The following is a 7,388-nucleotide window of genomic DNA, read 5'->3' on the forward strand; positions in this document are numbered from 1 at the left end:
ACAGGAGGACCACCATGAGTTTGAGGCTAGGCTGGACTACATAATGAGTTACAGGCAGGAATGTGTCCTTTTTGGGTTACCCACATGCATAAACTAAAATGTGTGTGTGCCAGGTCTCGACCAACACCCTTTTCTGTGGTTTGTGTTTGGACATACAAGACAAGTTCCTGAGCCTACCCAGTCCCACAGTCTCCTGGGTGTCTTTGAGGTGAAAACCTAGAAGTTAACATTTCAAATATTTCTACCAAAGTTTGAGAATCATTAAGACATAGGGAATGTATTCCTATACGTCTAGGGAGCTGAAGATGTCGTTAGAGACCATCAGAAAAAGAAGAAGGAAAGTCCCAGCATGCGTAAAACGGGGAAAGCCAGCCTAGTCTACACGGTGACACCTTGTCTCAAAGCAAAACCAAACCAAACAAAACACAAAGCTGGCGTGATGGCAGTGAGAGTCTGGGCCATGATTCTGGAGGCACACTGCAGGAAGACAGACGGGTGAAAGGCACAGGAGGCAGATCTATGCGGGTTGTGGGCCTGGAGTTAGATAAAGGCTACAAGGCCTATCGTGACCACGACTGACGTGGAATGCTTGATCTTCCTGCCTCCATCTTCTAGGTGTTGGGATCTCATGTAGGAGCCAGGACCATTGACCTGAAAAAAAAAAAAAGAGAGAAAGAGACTATTTTAACAGGATTGGGACCTGATAAATGAAAGAGTTGAGTTGTTCTTACACCTTGTTCATTGTGTTCATCTGTCTTCTGTCTTCTCTGAGGAGTCTTTACTTTCTACTTCTCACAAGCATCTGGTAGAGAATTTTGTCTTCTTCTTCTTCTTCTTCTTCTTCTTCTTCTTCTTCTTCTTCTTCTTCTTCTTCTTTTTTTTTTTTTTTTTTTTTTTTTTTTTTTTTTTTGAGACAGGGTTTCTCTGTGCAGCCCTGGCTGTCCTGGAACTCACTCTGTAGACCAGGCTGGCCTAGAACTCAGAAATCCACCTGTCTCTGCCTCCCAAGTGCTGGGATTAGAGGCATGTGCCACCACTGCCCAGCATGAATTCATTTTTTCTTGGCTTGATTTCTACTGTGAGGATAAAGGCTTTGACCAAAAGCAACTTGGAGTGGGAAAGGTTTATTTGGCTTACACACCCCAGCTGACCATGGTACACCATGGAGGGAGGAACTCAAAGCAGGAACCTGAGGGTAAGTGCTGGGGTAGAGACCATGGAGGAATGCTGCTTACTGGCTTGCTCTCCCTGGCTTGCTCAACCTGCTTTCTTATAACCCAGGACCACCTGTCCAGGGGACACCACCCACAGTGAGCTGAGCCCTTCCATATAAAAAAAAAAAGTCAATTAAAAATGCCTCCATGGACCTACACACAGGAGTGCATCCTATGCTCCAGCCCTCCCCACCCAATCCACACCCAGAGACAGCTTGACCCCCAGGAGTTCTGACACACCCAGGACCACAGGGAGTGCAGGGACAAAAAAAATGGAGCAGAGACTGAAGGAAAGGCCATCCAGAGACCACCCCACCTAAGGATCCGTCCGATCTGTAGACACCAAACCCGGACATTATTGCTAATGCCAAGAAAAACTTGCTGATAGGAGCCTGGTATGGCTGTCCTCTGAGAGGCTGTGCCAGAGCCTGACTAATATAGATGCAGATATTCACAGCCAACCATCCGACTGAGCCTGGGGACCCCAATGGAAGAGCTAGGGGAAAGACTGAAGGAGCTGAAGGGGATTGCAACCCCAAAGGAGAATGATATCAACTAACTGGGCCACCTAGAGGTCTCAGGGTATACAAACCACCAACCAAAGAGTATTTGTGTGTGTATATATATATATATATATATATATATATATATATATATATTCTCATATATATGTATGTATGTATATATACATATCTATATGAGAGTATATATACAAATACATATGCACACACACATATATGTGTATACATACACACACACACACACACACACACACACACACACACACATATATATATGAATGAAGGAATCCATGGCTCCAACTATGTATGTAGCAGAGGATGGCCTTATCTGGCATTAATGGTTGGAGAGGCCCTTGGTCCTGTGGAGGCTTGATGCCCCGCATAAGGGAGGTGCTAGAGCAGTAAGGCAGGAGTGGGTGAGTGGGTGGAGGAGCTCCCTTATAGAGGCAAAGGGAATGGGGGATGGGATGGGATGAGGAATTTGTGGAGGGGAAACCAGGAAGGAGGGATATCTTTTGAAATGCAAATGAATAAAATGATTAATAAATTTAAAAATTTTAAATGCCTCCACAGGCTTGTCTATAGGCCAGTCTGGTGGAGCATTTTGTCAATTGAGGTTCCCACAACTGTAGCTTGTGTGAAGTTGACATGAAAACTAACCAGCCCAGTATTCAAAGGAGATGAGAGGAGGGAGGGCTCTTCTAAATGGATATCACTAATCACTGGGGATTACCAGAGAGAGAATTCTGTTTGTTTGTTTGTTTGTTGTTTTTTGAGACAGGGTTTTAAGAGGAGGGAGGGCTCTTCTAAATGGATATCACTAATCACTGGGGATTACCAGTGAGAGAATTTTGTTTGTTTGTTTTTTGAGACAGGGTTTCTCTGTATAGCCTTGGCTGTCCTGGAACTCACTCTGTAGACCAGGCTAGCCTCGAACTCAGAAATCTGCCTGCCTCTGCCTCCCAAGTGCTGGGATTAAAGGTGTGTGCCACCACCGCCTGGCTAGGGAGAGAATTTGAGGTGAATACATGGTCAGAGAAGTTTGACTCTAATCTAACTGCTTAGACTACTGAAACAAGGTTGTCCCACCTCTCCCTCATTTACTGTCCAGAACAGAATGCCAGAAAGATAGTGTAAAAGATGAAAATAGCCCGGCAGTGGTAGCATACGCCTTTAATCCCAGCACTTGGGAGGCAGAGGCAGGTGGATTTCTGAGTTCAAGGCCAGCCTGCTCTACAGAGTGAGTTCCAGGACAGCCAGGACTACACAGAGAAACCCTGTCTTGAAAAACCAAAAAAAAAAAAAAAAAAAAAAAAAAGATGAAAATAATGTTAGGTACTAATTTCCTATGAGATACTTTTTAAACAGAAAGGGGAGGCAGAGACAGGAGTCACAGCATCTCACTGAGCACCTACTATGTGCTATGTTCAGTTAGGTGCCATGTACACATAACTTCTTCAGTGACCTGAAAGTAGATATTAAATGTCCCCCATTTTATAGACAAGAAAACTGTCTACCCACTTTCCATTACATCACAAGAGTCAGGACATTAAAAAGTCAACCAGAAGCCAACACCTGAGTACTCGGGTCTGGACAACTCCAGAAGAAAGTACCTAAAGAGACCAAGGGAAACTTAAATAGAGGATCTCCCTGAATTATTAGGACCTAATTCTTCTGTAGCCAAGAGCTTGTGGGAGACTTTCCATACGAAATAAGCATTCCAGAGTGCTTTAGAGGCTCTGGAATCTGTTTGGCTCATCTCTGCCTAACATGAGACATTTATAAGCAACTGACATTTTCTTGGGTGCTGATTGCATTTAACCAACCAGTTGCATATATATCCTCTCCTGCTCTCAAGTCACAGTTCATGATGCTTGCCTGTAACCCTACCATTTTAGAAGTAGAGACGGGAGGATCAGATCCTTGAGGTCATATTTTGACCCATAGTTAAGTATGAGGCCAGCCTGAGCTACATGAGAGAGTTTGTCTCTAAAAACCAAACACACACACACACACACACACACACACACACACACACACACACACACACACACACCACGCACCACGTGGGGACTAGTCCCTCTCTGGCTCAGACTGTTTACCATCAGGAATTGAATTCTTTACTCATTCAGAGTGACACTCTCATATGCTTGTGGACCTGTGTTGTTGAGTCCTTCTGACTCTCCTCTGAGCTTACTTCTTTGTGGTTTCCCATGATCACCAAGTGGCTCCAAAATTTGGTGTGGTGTCCTTCCGTCTGGAAGTTTCTTCTGTCAGAGAGAAGTATTGCTTGCTCTGCAGCAAGGGAAGCTGCCTCTGCCTCCCTAGAAGACGCTCCTATCTCCGTTGGGCTCCTAAAGCAACCCTGCTCACTAACACTCATGATAGGATCCATTATGAGGTCTCCTGTCTCGGTGGCATCTGATCTACGCCCTCCCACACTTCTGGTGGCAGCTTCTTCCAGCTTCCTGCTGCTACCCTCCCAAAGAACCTGGCCCAGTTGGCCCTGGGTCTGTGCTGGAAGAGAATCTGGGCGTTGTCAAACTATGCCACTTTGTGATACACACAGTGACTTTGACCTTTCCTTTCTTGATGAGTTTCTTTTCCTTCTGGGATACTGGGAACTTGGAAGGAGGCCACTGATACCCAGAATCTTTGGTTCTAGGCCTGGGAAAACAACCATCAATGGATCTAGTCATTAGTACTCGGGAAAGCTTGAGTCCAACCCAGCTCCTAGGACACCAGCTCCTATTTGCCCCGCGGGACCAAATTTGTAACAGCTGTGCAGCTATGTCATGCAGTGTGGGGTCGTCGCCACATTTGTTTTGTAGTAGCAGTGCTGGCATACAGTCTATATTTCCTGAACCCCAACTGGCACATGATAATACATTTTACAAGAAGCTTTTTTTTTTTTGAAACTCAGTACATCTTACACAGCCAAGAGCACACACCCATCGTTAACTTTCCTCACATCTTCAAACATCCCACTTAAAGTAGTGTAGAGGTCATGGAAAGTTTAAAACGTCCATCTTCCCAAAGCCAAGTTCTCATGAACCCAAGGTTGAGGAGACAGAATTATAAAAATGAGAAGCTTCAAAAAGATTTGGCCAATTAAATAGGCAAACCTACCAACTGAAGAAACAGTCAAGTGGTTAAAAGGTTTCTTTCTGTTCCATAAGACCTGAGTTTGATTCCTAGCACCCATGTCAGGTGGCTCACAACCACCTGTAATTTCAGCCTCTGGGAACCCAATGCCCTCTTCTGGCCTCCACAGGCATGTACACAAACATACTCATAAAAATCAAGGCAGACAGCATCTTCAGAGGAAGGCAACACAGTGGGACACAGAGCAACATGGAGAGGAGAGTGTCCCTGAGAGACCAGCTCCTCTCAAACAAGGCCTGATGTGATCAAATAATCAGGGAAGCTCTGTCTCAACACCTCCAAAGAGACTGGGACCTTAACCACATTCTAGAACCAGTCAGCCAGAAAACAAACAAACAAATGGCTCAAGTGATAGGAGTGGAAGAGGAAGGAGACCAACCCGAGGTACTCCACTGGCCTTCATACAGAAGGGTTCCCTCTGGATCCAGGAAGACCCTGCCTGAATCCCACCCCACATCCTGGGTGAGGCCCTGAGTCTTGCTCAGTTAGCCCTTCATAGTTATGCTCAGAGCTCACCCTGCGTTTGTAGACTTTCCTTCAGCTCTACCTCCACTTTGACAGGAATGTCGGTTGCAGCGTTTCTTCCAGCTCCTCTACTATCTCTCCTACCATCCCCTACCGTCTCTCCTACTCTTCAATGATTTGTACAAGGCAGCTATGTGTGAAGGGGAGCAGGGATGGCAAGAACATGTGCACGTCAAAGGCCATCAGAACCTGTGTGCTTTTTCAGCTGTCTCATCACCAGCCTGCACTCCTCCCTCCCTCCCTCATCTGCTCCCCACTCTCCAGGTCTCTCATTGTCCACACAAAGAGGACACAAAGAGGTGTAGCCATCTTCTTGTTGCCACGAGGAATAAACCATGGGGGTCTTGCCTCTGTCCAGTGTGTCTTACCTCTGTCCAGTGTCATTCATTAGGTCTTTTCTTCCTTCCCTCCTTTCTTTCTTTTTTCATATTTTATTTATTTATTTTATGTATATGAGGACACTGTAGCTATCTTCAGACACACCAAAAGAGGGTTTTGGTTGTGAGCTACCATGTGGTTGCTGGGAATTGAATTCAGGACCTCTGGAAGAGCAGCCAGTGCTCTTACCCACTGAGCCATCTCTCCAGCCTCTCCTTATGTCTTTTTTTTTTTTTTAACACATGTGATGTGTACTGGCTGGTTTTGTGTGTCAACTTGACACAGGCTGGAGTTATCACACAGAAGGGAGTTTCAGTTAGGGAAGTGCCTCCATGAGATCCAGCCGTGGGGCATTTTCTCAATTGCCCCTTGTGGGTGGTGCCATCCCTGGGCTGGAGGTCTTGGGTTCTATAAGAGAGCAGGCTGAGCAAGCCAGGAGAAGCAAGCCAGTAAGGAACATACCTCCATGGCCTCTGCATCAGCTCCTGCTTCCTGACCTGCTTGAGTTCCAGTCCTGACTTCCTTTGTGATAACAGCAATGTGGAAGTAAGCTGAATAAACCCTTTCCTCCCCAACTTGCTTCATGGTCATGATGTTTGTGCAGGAATAGAAACCCTGACTAAGACATGATGTCTCCTCCAGGAGAGAGATTTTGGTGCTAGTTTTATGGATGACACCCCACTCACCCAGCCTTCCCTTTGACTGCAGAGAAGCCCTGGAGGCACCTCCGGGAACTCTCAGAATCCTTCCAGAACCAAAGGCTGATTCACTTGCCAGAGCTCTTCCACATTCCCAGCTTTGAGAACGTATGGTTCCTGCATGCCAGGTCTGTGAGACTGGAAAAGGCAGGCAGAAATGCAAAGCTGAGAAGTAGGGTGGGCTCAGCAGGGCTTCTCAAAATATCTACTTCCAAGATCTGCCTCCATAGAGGACCCCAAGAATGCACTCCATACAGCAATCCTCATCCGGTGGGATATTGCCCTACCAATTACCTTCTCTGAGCCTTGAGTTAGGGCTAAAATATCTACTTGAACAGAGTGTGATTAAGTCAGATGAAATAAAGGGCAGGAACGCTCAAAGCACATTATGTACCTTCATAAAATGGGTTATATCCCTGTGTAGCAAATAAATACACAAATAAATAAGATAATGTGATCAAAGTAATTTTCGCAGAAAATTTTGTAAATAGTCATTGCTATCAGTGTTATTATTTTCATTAAGTGGATCTTGGAGACACTACCAACTTTTTATGTCCCTTCTTCCAAGTACCAAGAAGCAGCATATCAGAGCAGAAAGGCAGGCTCTGGGCTTTTCCTTGGAAAGGACTTGGAACCCTGGGCTGTATGGAGACGTGGGCAAACCTGTCTGACTAGATCTCTCTCCTCACTAGTATGCAAGTAGTCTGGAAAGAGATAATAATACAATATTTATTTCCCAGAGTTGCAATAAGAGTTTGGAATCATGTCTGTACAGTGCTGGGCCAAATAGATACCAAACAAACAATCTAATTTTTGTTTTCCTCCAGCATTACACCTTCACCCTTTGTCTATGGTCTCTCCTCCTCCTCCTCCTCCTCCTCCTCCTC

At 45.5% G+C, this 7,388-nt stretch overlaps 1 long non-coding RNA gene across 1 annotated transcript in view; it reads right to left on the reverse strand.

The window, feature by feature from the left end:
• Positions 1-256: 256 nt before the first annotated feature.
• Positions 257-7,388, reverse strand: part of LOC116070148 — a 12,263-nt gene continuing 5,131 nt past the window's right edge. The window contains exon 2 of the long non-coding RNA XR_004110293.1: positions 257-651. This is a non-coding gene — a long non-coding RNA (uncharacterized LOC116070148). The remainder of the gene's footprint in view (positions 652-7,388) is intronic.

Source organism: Mastomys coucha, unplaced genomic scaffold, assembly GCF_008632895.1.
Source record: "Mastomys coucha isolate ucsf_1 unplaced genomic scaffold, UCSF_Mcou_1 pScaffold1, whole genome shotgun sequence".
Classification (NCBI taxonomy): Eukaryota; Metazoa; Chordata; class Mammalia; order Rodentia; family Muridae; genus Mastomys; species Mastomys coucha.